General features: G+C 38.6%; 1 protein-coding gene across 3 annotated transcripts in view; it reads left to right on the forward strand.

Moving 5' to 3' along the window:
• The window catches only part of dtnbp1b (dystrobrevin binding protein 1b), a 49,636-nt gene that overhangs the window by 24,072 nt on the left and 13,261 nt on the right, over window positions 1–12,303 (forward strand). The gene's annotated exons all lie outside the window — the stretch shown is intronic.

Genomic DNA, 12,303 nt, shown 5'->3' on the forward strand with positions numbered 1-12,303 from the left:
TGTGTGTGTGTGTGTGTGTGTGTGTGTGTGTGTGTGTGTGTGTGTGTGTGTGTGTGTGTGTGTGTGTGGTATAAAATTGCTGAATGTATTTTTTGTTCTCACATCATTGGGTCTTCAGTGACTTGACTGCAGCTTGTTATGTCATGCTCTTGTTTTACATCGTACCCGACTAGTTTTGTTCCCTGTCTCGGCGAATCCATCGCATTCTTGCAGAAGCAGCGCGTTCAAATAAAAATATCAAGATGCTCTGGGCTACGATTACTGATTTACAAACCACAGAGTTGCATAACATGAGAGGAAACAAGCCGACAATCACAGCTATCTTAAAGCTAAAGATTATTCAAGAATCAAAACTGTAAATCAATGTGGAATCAGTGCCCCCTATTGACCAGCCGCCACTGTTTTAATAGTAAAATATTCAACAAATCTGTATTTAACACGTGCCTCGCTCCAACAGTGTAAACGCATAAAGGTTCAGGCATTCCACTGCTGTTATATGAGGGCCCACCCCAGTGGGTGTGACCAGGGTTTCTGTGATCGGGGCTATTTTGAAACGGGGTGGACCCCAGCGCTGTGATCATCTTTATATGTATCCAGGTTCTCAGTGGACATGGTTCTTTTCACAATGGGAAGCTTATTCCAACAGTGTGGCTTCATAACAGAACAGTCTGAGATCTGAGCTGACCTGCCTGCAGTCCTGACCTCGTATCAGCTGAAAACATTTGACACATCATGAAACAGAAAACACTCAGCAAACTGACCCAGGACTGCTGAGGAGCTGGAATCCTACATGAGAAGGAAACATTCTGCTCTGCTCTCCTCAGATGTTTGGACTGTTAGAAGAAGTGGGGATACTTCTTGATCGTTGACACCATTTTAAAAAAAGTTTTGCAGCTGTAATTTTCCAGATGACATTTTCTTAGTTTAAACATGATGCTCACTCTGTTTCACTGTGAAGAAAACACGGTTGAGATTTAAATGCAAATCATTGCATTCTGTTATTTAAATTTTGCAGATTTTTTTTTCAGTCTGGTTTTGTACATCGTCTTAAACATTTTTGAGGATTCTTCTAAGTAAATTTGTGTGTATTTTTCTGAGTATAATCTTTTTTAGTAATCACCCTGAGGTGTAGTTTTCCTGTTGTGGTGCARATCTCTTCTCCTTTGTCCTCAGTAAAGCAGCGACAGCAGGCACCTGCCACTGAGATGGATGTGCTGTGTCATCACTTCCCTTGCCAAACTCCTCTGATCTCTGGTCTTCTCTCCTCACACAAACACTTTACCCTCTCTGTCACTAAGTTGTATTTTTTTAAATGTTTTTACTTTTTGCTCCATTTTTCTGCTTCTGTCTCCTCAGTGCTTCTCCTTTAATCCCCTCTCTCCTCCATCCCGCTCAGCTCTCCACTCTCCCCATGTCCTCCTGCTTTATCTGGGCTCACATGAAACTTTAATTGTATGTAAATCAAAGCGCTGCAGAAATAATTAGTCTTTTGTGCTGCTTTAATAAGAAGGGTCTGGGCTGTTGAACTGCGACAGAGTAACTGGCTCCTGCTCCGTCTCTGACAGCTAAAGCCACAAGGTAAACTCAGCTTTAACTCCAAACGGGGAGAAAAAAAAACGAATATTTTCCATTAAAAGAAAAATACTTTGAAATTTATTGATCTTTCTCACTTCATGAAAATCCATAAAAGTCCCATCAAAAGCGAGATTTATTCAGCTGGATGAAGTGAAGAGTAAAAGTGAGTTTCTAAGATAAAAATCTGAGCAGATGGAAGCACAAAGTGCAGAAGTTTTTCATGTTCAGCCTAATATTTGATTTTGCCGAAACGTTTAAACTCTAAATGAGTTATTGGATTGTGTGTCTCTGGTGATGGTAACAGGATACACTTTCATCTGCGCGTGCAAATGTTTCTTCACACTGCTCTGTATTACACAAAGACAACAGAATTAGTGCTGCTAATTGGCACATGGAGAGAAATAAAAGGTAAACACAGTGACTGGTGGAGATTTGAAACTATAAATGATGAGGTTAAGGACTGATCCTGTTTATTAAATGAAAGAATCTGCTCTTAAGCTCAAACTCTTTCATGTTTAACCCTGACTTACTTTCTTTTTTGGTGCTAAATTTCATAAATAATATATTAGTTTCACATTTTCTTGTTCTAATATTGAACGATTGCATTGTAGAAATGCTAATACACATTTTAAAGCACTATAATTTGGTGCACAGCTGTCTCCCAGATTCATGTCAGGCTTTAATCAACAACTCTGAGTCCAGTAAGGTGAATGAAAGTTCAGCTTCTCTCTTCTGTATTTTTCTTTCCCCACTTCTTTTATTTATTTCTCCCACTTGGTGCCGTCGCTCTTATCCAACAGGTTTTGTTGTCAAACCTGAAGAAACGGCTTCATTTCAGAAGACAGCTCATCACCCTGAGTCAGAACTGGAGGAACATTCCTCTCAATAAAAYATGCTTTTTGATTATTAGAAAGGCTGCCACAGAGGCAGAACAATAAGGGCACAGTTGAAGATGGGTCATTGATGAAAATAGTTTTAAAAAAGAGGAAGTATAACTAGGAGGAAGGAAAAGGGTAGAGCTGAGAGAAAGAAATAATTATAAATAAGATGAGAGGCACCAGTGTGAGAGCTGAAAAGGGTAACGGGATCAGGTGGGGGTGAGGTGACTGAGAAACTAAATTGACAAAAAAGTGATTCAAGTACGATAAAAACAAAATAATTTAGAGGCAATAAATTCAGATGACTGAGCCAGGGGATATAATAAAACAGAAAAATACCAGAAGTCTGTAAATTGGTGCTGGTTGAGGCACAAAAACAAGCAGTGTTGCTTTTATTGAATGAGTGTAAAACAATCTGTTAAATCTAACATGTGCTAGAATGATGTTTGCTCCAGCAAACAACTCTGCAACACGACTGCTCCGTTTATGAATTTAGAACCACTGAACTTCTTCTGCTTATTGCTTTTAAGGGTTTTTCCGTAGCTGAAGTTCTGCATTATTTATACTGTTGGGGATTCAGTTACAACACTAAAAAAAAGGATGAAATTTGCATTTCAATCCACATGATGAAGCCTACTGAAGGTAACTGTCAAAGCTTCACCATGCAGTCATGAGGAGGAGCTGATCTGCTGCAGCTCTGCTCAGACCAAACATTTAAACAGTTCTTTTAGCTGCACCTGTACAGTTAGTTCTAGCAGCTACTGTGCCAGTGTTGCAACTTTAATCTAGCAATGCAAATTCAAACCAGGGAAAATCTGTAGATGTTGTAAACCTTGGAGGGAAAACAAAAAACTCGAAGTCATGAAAACAAGACAAGAAAATATTGCTTTTTCAGTTTTCTCTTTATTCAATATTTTTGTATTCAAAATACCTTATACAGGGTTTGCATTTGAGGAARATTATAAAATATTTGGATATAGCATAGTTGATAAAATTGAAAATAACTGTTATTTTAGAATTAGAATTGCTTTTGTCATTGTACAAGAAGCACATAAAAATTTACAGACAAGCAGCTCATGAAGGCAGTGCAAAAACAGAATAAGTAACCTAACCACAATAAATGTAAGAAAAGTAGTAAAAGAATTAAATAGACAAAAAAAAATAACAGCCGTGTTGGTTTGTTCAGGATATTAGAAATAATGCATTTCATATATGTTTATATTGCACCAAACAGAATTGAGCAGAAACGTTCTTGAGTGATCATGGTCCAACTACCCTCAAAGGCAAGGCAAAGCAAATGTTTGATCTTAAAAACAGTAAGGTTGAGAGAACCTAGAAGCCATATTAAAATGACATGGCAACATAAAAATAAAAAACTGATTTATGGAGCACAAAAATAAAAATATATTTTATTAGGAGATGCAAAAAGAAAGATAGCTGAGACTGAAGCTGAAGTGTTTAGATGCACATCAAAAATCATGCTTTGATTTTTTTTGTCACCATCATAATGAAGTTGTTTAATCTTTGTACTACAGTTTTCTTGTTTGTGTTGCAGCTACAAATAACATCCTGCTGTTTGTCACGCTGAGAAATTACACTTGTTACCGTGCGCCCTGACAATAGAATGAATACAGATCCACATGGAGCATAATGACTAAAGGACAAGACTGATGRGCCATTTTACACACAGGGGTGGCACTTGGTTATTCTTAAAGGTTACTTCAGCTGTGAAATAAAAACGAGTGAGAGAGATCTGAATTCAAACATCTCAAAGGAGTGAGTTTTTCTTGGAGTTTCTTGATTTTGTGCTCACATAAATGAACAAAAGCTTTTATTTACTGTAGCTGTCAAGATCTTAWTATTTTCAGCATTTTGGCAAATCCAGTCAGTGTTTCTGTCTTGTATTCTGGTCACAGATGGTTTAGAAATTACATTTTCCATCCTGGTGTGATGTACCTCAGCAGGTGGGGGTATCACGTTCTTTTCTCTCCTCTCCTCCCACTCCTCTGGGGAAAAGGAGAGGGRGAGAATTGAGAGCAGTGATAATGTGGTGAGACAGCTACAATCACTCTAATTAGGTCCAAAGTTGGACCTGTAGTATTTTTAGGCATAAAAAGCRTCGGTGCGTTCTAAAAGTTTATTCTTTGTTTCCCAGCAGGATGACAGATTGCTTTTTATACACGCACAATTTTAGTGTTTGTTTTTATGTTCAGGTGTTGTGGGCCGACAGAGCTGAGTCACAGTTGTACATTACGTTCCATCTCATCATAAACTCTGCACTTTTATGGACTCCACACATTAGTGTCAATTACATGAAATTATCACGACTTATGTGTTTATAATCTGAATGAAAACTTTTGATTTTCGCCCATAAAATCCTCAAATTAAATCTTATCATTCCTGACATGTTTCACCGGCTCCATGAACAGAAAACGGCCCAACATTAATTATGTGTTGTTTTACATCCAAACCTGTTTAGTCAGAAAATATTTATTCTTCTGCTGAAAAGTAAAATTGAGAAAAATCTGTGACTGCCAAAGAAAACCTTTTTGTTTTGAAAGAACCTATAGCCACACTCAAAAGTTTCTTAACCCAGGTTTCTGCATAAGATATGAAGATATTCTTTTTCAAACCAAGGAAAAATACATTAATTTAAAAAACTGTTCAAAGTAAAGTAGTCAGGGTCTAAAACATCCTGCCAGTTTCTAACAGACTCTCGTGCAGCGATACAGGAAGAATATCGTGCTCAAATAGGAGTTTTCTTATGTAACGATCTGTGACGRAGGCCAACCAGACCCAAACCTCTTATTTAAACCGGTGACACAAAGAGCATCATTTTCTCCTCTTCCTCTGGGTTTTCCTCCTCTATTTCTGGGATTTTGGCTAAAACTACACTAAAGCCACATGCGCATCTGCAGGCTAATATTTGGATATTTTTTTTGTCTGATACTGACAGACTTTCCGCTTACCGTGTGAATAAATAAGTGTGTCAGTGCAACTTGTGAAAGAAGGCTTCAGGGTGGGTTTGTGAGAGGAGGGATTCTGTTGTGTGCACACAAACTGAGTAACTGGAAGTTGGATGCAGCAAAACAACAGATGGATTGTCAGTCACTGGGGCAGCAGTCAGGTGTTTCATCCCAACGGTGTGATGTTTTCCTGCATGTTGAGCAGAAAACAGAGCACTCGACTTCAYGCTGATCAGAGTTGTTGTATAACGGACCGTGAAGTGACCCAGGGTGAGCTCCTTTAAAATAAAACTAGATTTTAAAACAAAAAAAAGATAAAATAAAATAAAAATCTGTGATAAACATTTAAAAATCTAAAAATACAAATATTTCCTGTGAACATACAACACAATTTTCCTATTAGATTACCTTTAAATATCAAAACAGACACATCTGCCTGAACATCTGATTGTTTTTTTTTTTTTTTTTTTTTTTTTTTTCAGTTTCAGTGCGACAGCTTGTGGTTAGGCTAATCCATCATTTATCAGCTGCTCTAAATGAAGAGACCTGCAACTTGTTTGTCTCCATGTTGGCTCTTACGCTGACAAGAGTGCTGATGAAAAATTGATCAAAGTGAACATGTGTGTTTGGGTCTTCTAACAATGAGTGGCAGCTGTTACGTGTTAAAACACATGTTCTGAGATAACTTATTCATGCAGAAAGAAGACGGGTCATATTGGACTTTGTCAAGGTTAGAAGACGTGCAGTATGCTTCTGTTTCCAAGAAGATTTTTCACCTTTTTGTGCACATTTCACATCTCTATGGCAGACGTGTCAAACTCGTTTCCACTGAGGGCCACATGAGTGTTAGTGGCCCTCTAAGGGCCAGTTGTAATTAACTTTGACGTTTTGTGTTTAACTTCAACTTGTCTAATTGCTGCAGCTGAGCACTGCTAACAAATAATAACTTGGTATTTCCTGCAWAGAAACAGCGTTTTAAAGGGGCAATATCATGTAAAATCAACTTTTTCGAGTTTTATATCATGTTATAATGTTATACTCTCATAAAAAAACATGCCCAAAGCCTTGCTCTGACTCATTCATGCATGTTTGAGAAATCCTGCAGCGTTTTTAGGAAGCCATGCTGAAGAGCAAAACGACAGGTGGGGACCAGAAACGCCCCTGGGTTGTGTCCTTTTGGGACAAGCTCCTCCTCTAGGATGCGTCTTTAAGCCGAGCTTCCTCATGGCAGAGCGCCCCTCCCCCCATCCCACCCACTCCGTGACTCCGGCAGGCTAAGTGCTGAAATGGACCAAAGTGATTGGATTTTCTTAAAGAGACAGAGACCGATTTCAAGGCGTTTAGAAACTGTCAAGATGAGAAGTGAATTGTTTTGGGGATTTTTACAAATATATAGCTCTTTCATAAGCTGAAAATGTGACATTGTTACTTTATTTTAGTATAAAATTGAAATATAGGCTTGGAAAGCACATAATATCACCCCTTTAACACGTCCTCCTACAAACACTGGAAATTATGTGTACGAGTCTGACTGATGAAATATGAAATAAATACAGAAATACTGTTAAACGTTTTACTCACTGTTGAGTTGTGGTGAGTTGCTGCCCACTTTCTGACAGACTAATTCATTCTGACGTCCATAATCATCACGCATTATGGGAGATGTAGTTTATGGTGACTGCTGGCTTTAAAGCAGCTTATTTTGTGACATTAACAAAGGGCTATTCAATTAAATTTCTCAGGGGGCCACAGTGACTTAAAGCCAACAGCTGAGGGGCTGAACAAGTATTATTATCCTTCACCTTTTAAATTTGTTAATTTTCATATATGAAAAATTGTTTTTATTTTATTTTTTTGAGTGGGGGACCTTGGTTGGCAACTGTGGGCTTTGTCTATATTTCCTTCACTTGCGTTAGTGTGTTTGCAGCCGTTTGTCTCAAACTGCACCATTTTAATTTTGCTTGCCTTAAAATAGATTTGTGTAATTCTCCCTGTGGTGTATTCATCTAATTTACTGCTCTTGCTTTGTTTTACCTTGTCTGGAGGATCAGACTAGCCAAGTTTATGCTTAGTCATTAAACTGCTGTCTGCTGTAAATAAAAAGAGACGTCAGCTTCATCAGTGGGGGTAAAGCCTCCTTCAAGGCAGGCAATTAACCTGCTGGAAAACGCCTCTCCTCCTCGGTTTTTTCTTCTCTGTTTCACCAGCTCATCCAGCCTCAATTAGGTGTGATGTAAGCATTTTTAATTGTCTCCTGGGGGCAGGATAATTTTCCTTTTATCTGTCTGACTTTACAGCGTAGCGTCTGTAGGTGAAGGTTTTTGAAAGTAGTGACCATATGAAGCCAATGCTGTCATAGTTTGGTTCCTTGTTAATCTCTCCAGAGCTCCTCGGTCGGTCATTTTCTTCTACATTTATCTCAGAGTGCAGARATAAATATGAGACATGTCTTCTTTTTTAAAAACTCATTCACTGAGACATATTTAATYCCTGTCTGTAAGGATGCATTATAGCCTTTTGAATGCTAAATGAAGCAAGACTGCAACTGAGAAATTCTGATTAGCTCCAGAATTCATTTCCATATTTCGAGTAACATCATTGCTCAGCAGTGCCACAAACATTAGTTACACAAAAACCTTGGCTGACATAACTGTGAACAGAAAGAGATTTTTGTTGACAGAAAACTTTGTTGGCAAATAGGTAAACTGTTTTTGACCAGAGGTGGTTTGACAGACTGAAGACCTCTTGCTCCGTGTTCCCTCAGAGGACCTTGTGTTTGACATGGTGCTGCCAGCTGCTGTCAGATAAAACAAGATGCTCTCAGTGGCTCCCGTTCCTTTCCCATCACCGGTCTACAGGTCTGGATCACAGATCCAGAAGAGAAACATATTCACTTCGGGACACAAATGAGGCTGTTTGAATCATTTGAATGCAGTGTTGTGAAGTTTAAAGAAGTTGCTKAATTTCGACCAGCTAACCTGGAGAGGCCAAGACCAGGATTGTTGCCTTAACTCCAATCTCAACAAGGTTATAGTTCTTTATGATGTTCTGTAAAATGTTATACTGTCATCAGTTGCACATTGTGTGATTGTTTACATAGAGTCCCAGGGTTGATTAGAAGATTGTACGTAAATAGCAGTTGTAGCATCTAGCTGTAGCACTTTGAGTGCAGCTTATGGTACATCACACAGGAAATAGTGTTGTTGTGATAACTGTGAAATATCAACTGTTCTGCAGTAAAAAAATTGTTTATACAACAGCTTTTACATGAACCACAATTAAAAAAAGCTTTATTAAGATGGTAGCAAACCACTTCAGTCCTGGTCCACTAAAACTAGTCATTAGCTCATTAATCTGGCCAAAATTAAATTATTTTTCTTTATTTTTAAAGAACACTTGTTCAAAAGACAGATGTTCCTACCCTCATCTATGGTCACAAGCTTTGGGTAGTGACCGAAAGAACAAGATTGTGGATACAAGCGGCCTAAATGAGTTTCCTTCGCAGGGTGTCTGGGCTCACCCAGTCATCAGGGAGGGACTCAGAGTAGAGCCGCTGCTCCTCCACGTCGAGAAGAGCCAGTTGAGGTGGCTCGGGCATCTGGTTAGGATGCTTCCTGGATGCTTCCCTGGTGAGGTGTTCCGGGCACATATTGTACAGAATAAACCCACTTTCCTACAGTAACATTTTATACAGAATAAACCCACTTTACTACAGCAACATATGCATTTTATACAAAATAAACCCACTTTACTACAGTAACATATGCATTTTNAACATATGCATTTTATACAAAATAAACCCACTTTACTACAGTAACATATGCATTTTGAACAGAATAAACATATTCAAAAGACCAGATGACTTCCAGTAAAATAAAATTATTTTCTAAATGTCAAGCAGCAGACAGATAGTTGGGGGGAAAAGCAACAAAAAGGTATTATTCACATTCAGTTTGTAAAGTATGTTTGTGCAAATTAATCTTTTCTGCTTTGGGCTTTTTTTTGTTTGTTTGTTTCGCTCAACATTTAGATTTTAAACTAATTCATTCCATCTTCACAGAACAAAACAAACAGGCCTTCATTTCTAAATATCCAGGAGCTGAAAAGCAGCATGCAGCTGCTCACTGAAAGGCAACAGGAGAATTGTGTTCRTTAAAAAAAGTGTTTGAGTATCACACCATGGTTGCATTTCTCACATCACTAAAGAGCTTACCTCAGCTTCTGTTATCTAACTGCAGTGTCAAGTTTAATGAACTGATTCAAAATCAGAAGAGTGCAAATAATGAGTCATAAGTGGTTTTAATGTGTTTGCATCAATAGTTTGACAACACAATGATTTTTGTTAGAAAATTTACCGGTAATAGTTTCTTTTCAACCAAAACCCATAAACAGCTGCTGCTGATGTCATTACCTCAAATTTAAAGTAAAGTTGGCACAAAAAAGATTTAGTAAATTATTTTTGTTGTAACAATGCTCCTTGGCAATAAATCTTATACTCTTAGAAGGCCTACTGTATATTTTCCCTTTTAAAAGGTGCCACATTTGTAAGGAAGATGCATTTGCGGGATGAGCAGTAGAGCTGAGTGTGTGGGTTGTGCTCATGAAAAATTTGCCAAATCTCTTTTGAACAGCTTGTTTGTATTTATTGACTCTTGTGTTGAGCTTCTGATACCTCCAGGTTCTGCCAATCAGATGGCTGCTAAAAGATTTATTGCCAAGAGGCATTATTACAACAAAATCTACAAAACACAAAATGTATTCATTTTCTCCCCTCTGCTGAAGCATTGTTGCTGAAGTGGGAGTGTCTGAAATGGTAGGAGGTTCTTAAAGAGGCAGAGGACAATTTCAAAGYGTTTAGATAGACTATGCCACCCCCCAAAAAAAGTTTTAAGAATGAATAAATAAAAATAGCTAGAAGCACTCGCAAGAGTGCAAACCTCTACCAAGACAAATTTCCCCCATCCTGTAAGAGTTAATGCGCAAAAGCAGAGATGGAAACACATTTGTCGAATAAATTCTGAAGTAGYGAACATATAAGCAGGCAGTATGCACGGAATTTCTTCTCGGTGGAGTCCAATGTGTAAAAAAAAGAAAGAAAGTCAGACTCATCACCCGATGTTATTCATCGTCAAACTGGTGTCGGATTAAGCTCCTAAGTTTTCATCAGTCACATTTCACCATGTAAAACGTCTGTTTTATCCCCTTGTGTGAGTTTATAATGGTTTGACTCTCTTTATAAAGTGCTTCCTGGCTCCCCCGTCTCCAAACTTTGGGCAGCTCTCTGTTTACAAGCCTAGTAGCGAGAAACTGTTTTGATTGGATGTTTTGGAAATGTGGTGTGTTTGAGGAAATGGGAAAAATAGGATTCAAGGTGCAGCCACGTACTTCCTGGTCACAAAACGTTCTCTAAATACGCACCAAATGTGTAAAAATGCACACATTATGGCAAGAATTATTCATCATTAAATCTGGTTTTAACATTAATTTTGTAAAGTTTGAAGTCCGTGCTGTCAAATCCAGTTCAAATGAACACTGAAAGATCTCACTGTTTTTTTTTACAAAAGCCCTGTGAAAGCATCACAGCTTTGCCGATCTCAGAGGATTAAAAGAAAAAAATCCTGTGTCCGCATTGTGATCCAGAACATCACCAAAATATAAAGGTGTGTTACTTGGGSCAGTACCCACATGTAGTAAAAATGTCATGACAATCCATCCACAAGTTTTTGAGTAATGTTGTCCACAGACAGAAKGACAGACAGACAGACATATGCGACCGAAAACATTACCTCTTTGGAGGAGGTAAAAATAGCACGCTATTACGTATCTTATATTGATACAAAGTCAATCTTTTTGGGTTTTATTTTTTAATTCTTGTTCGTGTAAMGGTTAAGTGTTCAATCATCTCTGGGATTCACTCTGGAGGTTGCAGCTTCACTGAAAGAACAAGATGTGGCTCACAGTTGTACTCGTGACTACCGGCACCCCCACCCCTCCCTCCCATGCAGTCCTAAATCCAGCCTTGTGCTGTGAATGTTTGGGCTGCTACAGTAGCTGACACCTCTGATTTGCTGCGAGGCCCCGTCACTCTGTTTATTATGGCTGTGTGTGTGTGTGTGTGTGCGCGCGTTCGTTCTTGTGCACACATCTCACCCTGTCTAAGCCATTTATCCATCTGCTTTTTCATGTGTGCAACTAATTAACAGGCTGTAGACCACATCAATGAGAATGGCAGCTTTTTGCCACATTGTTAGGATGTGATCCATTCACGGAGGTCAGAAGAAGTTAACTCATCGCTCAGGGTTTGTGTGACAGGGCAGGGCATTTTGTGTTGAGTGGTGGCTCCCCTCGAGCTGCACGGCATCTTTCAACATTTATAAAGTCATAATTTGTAATAAAAATGTTCTATTCACTGTTGGTGTTCTCAGTGTGAATGACTAAGCAGAGGCCCTCCTACGGAGTCTGCGTGTTGGCGTGCAGTTGCCTGGTTACACGTGTTAGTTAGAAAACTGCCATAACCTGTGTTTTCACTCACTTCGTGGAGATGATAGCTGCCAACAGGAAAAAAATAATAAAAAAGTGAAGAACCTTGAGGTGTGCCATCATGAATCATTTGGACGAATAACAGCAAATATTTGAGAACGTGAGCAGAAAGGAAAGTGGTGTTGATCCTCAAAACGCAGCTTCAAGCTGGTGTTAAGAGCATCAATGATTCCAGTAAACATCCCTGCAGTACACTCACTGTTTTATTGGTTTCATTTGGTCATTCAACTGGATCTGTTACAAAAGGACAACTGATATTACCAACTTTTAAAAACTGTTACAGCCAGAGGTCTTTCTTCTATGTTTATACTAAAGCATGGAATGACATTCCTCAAAACATAAAG

This window comes from Austrofundulus limnaeus, unplaced genomic scaffold (genome assembly GCF_001266775.1).
Source record: "Austrofundulus limnaeus strain Quisiro unplaced genomic scaffold, Austrofundulus_limnaeus-1.0 Scaffold32, whole genome shotgun sequence".
Classification (NCBI taxonomy): domain Eukaryota; kingdom Metazoa; phylum Chordata; class Actinopteri; order Cyprinodontiformes; family Rivulidae; genus Austrofundulus; species Austrofundulus limnaeus.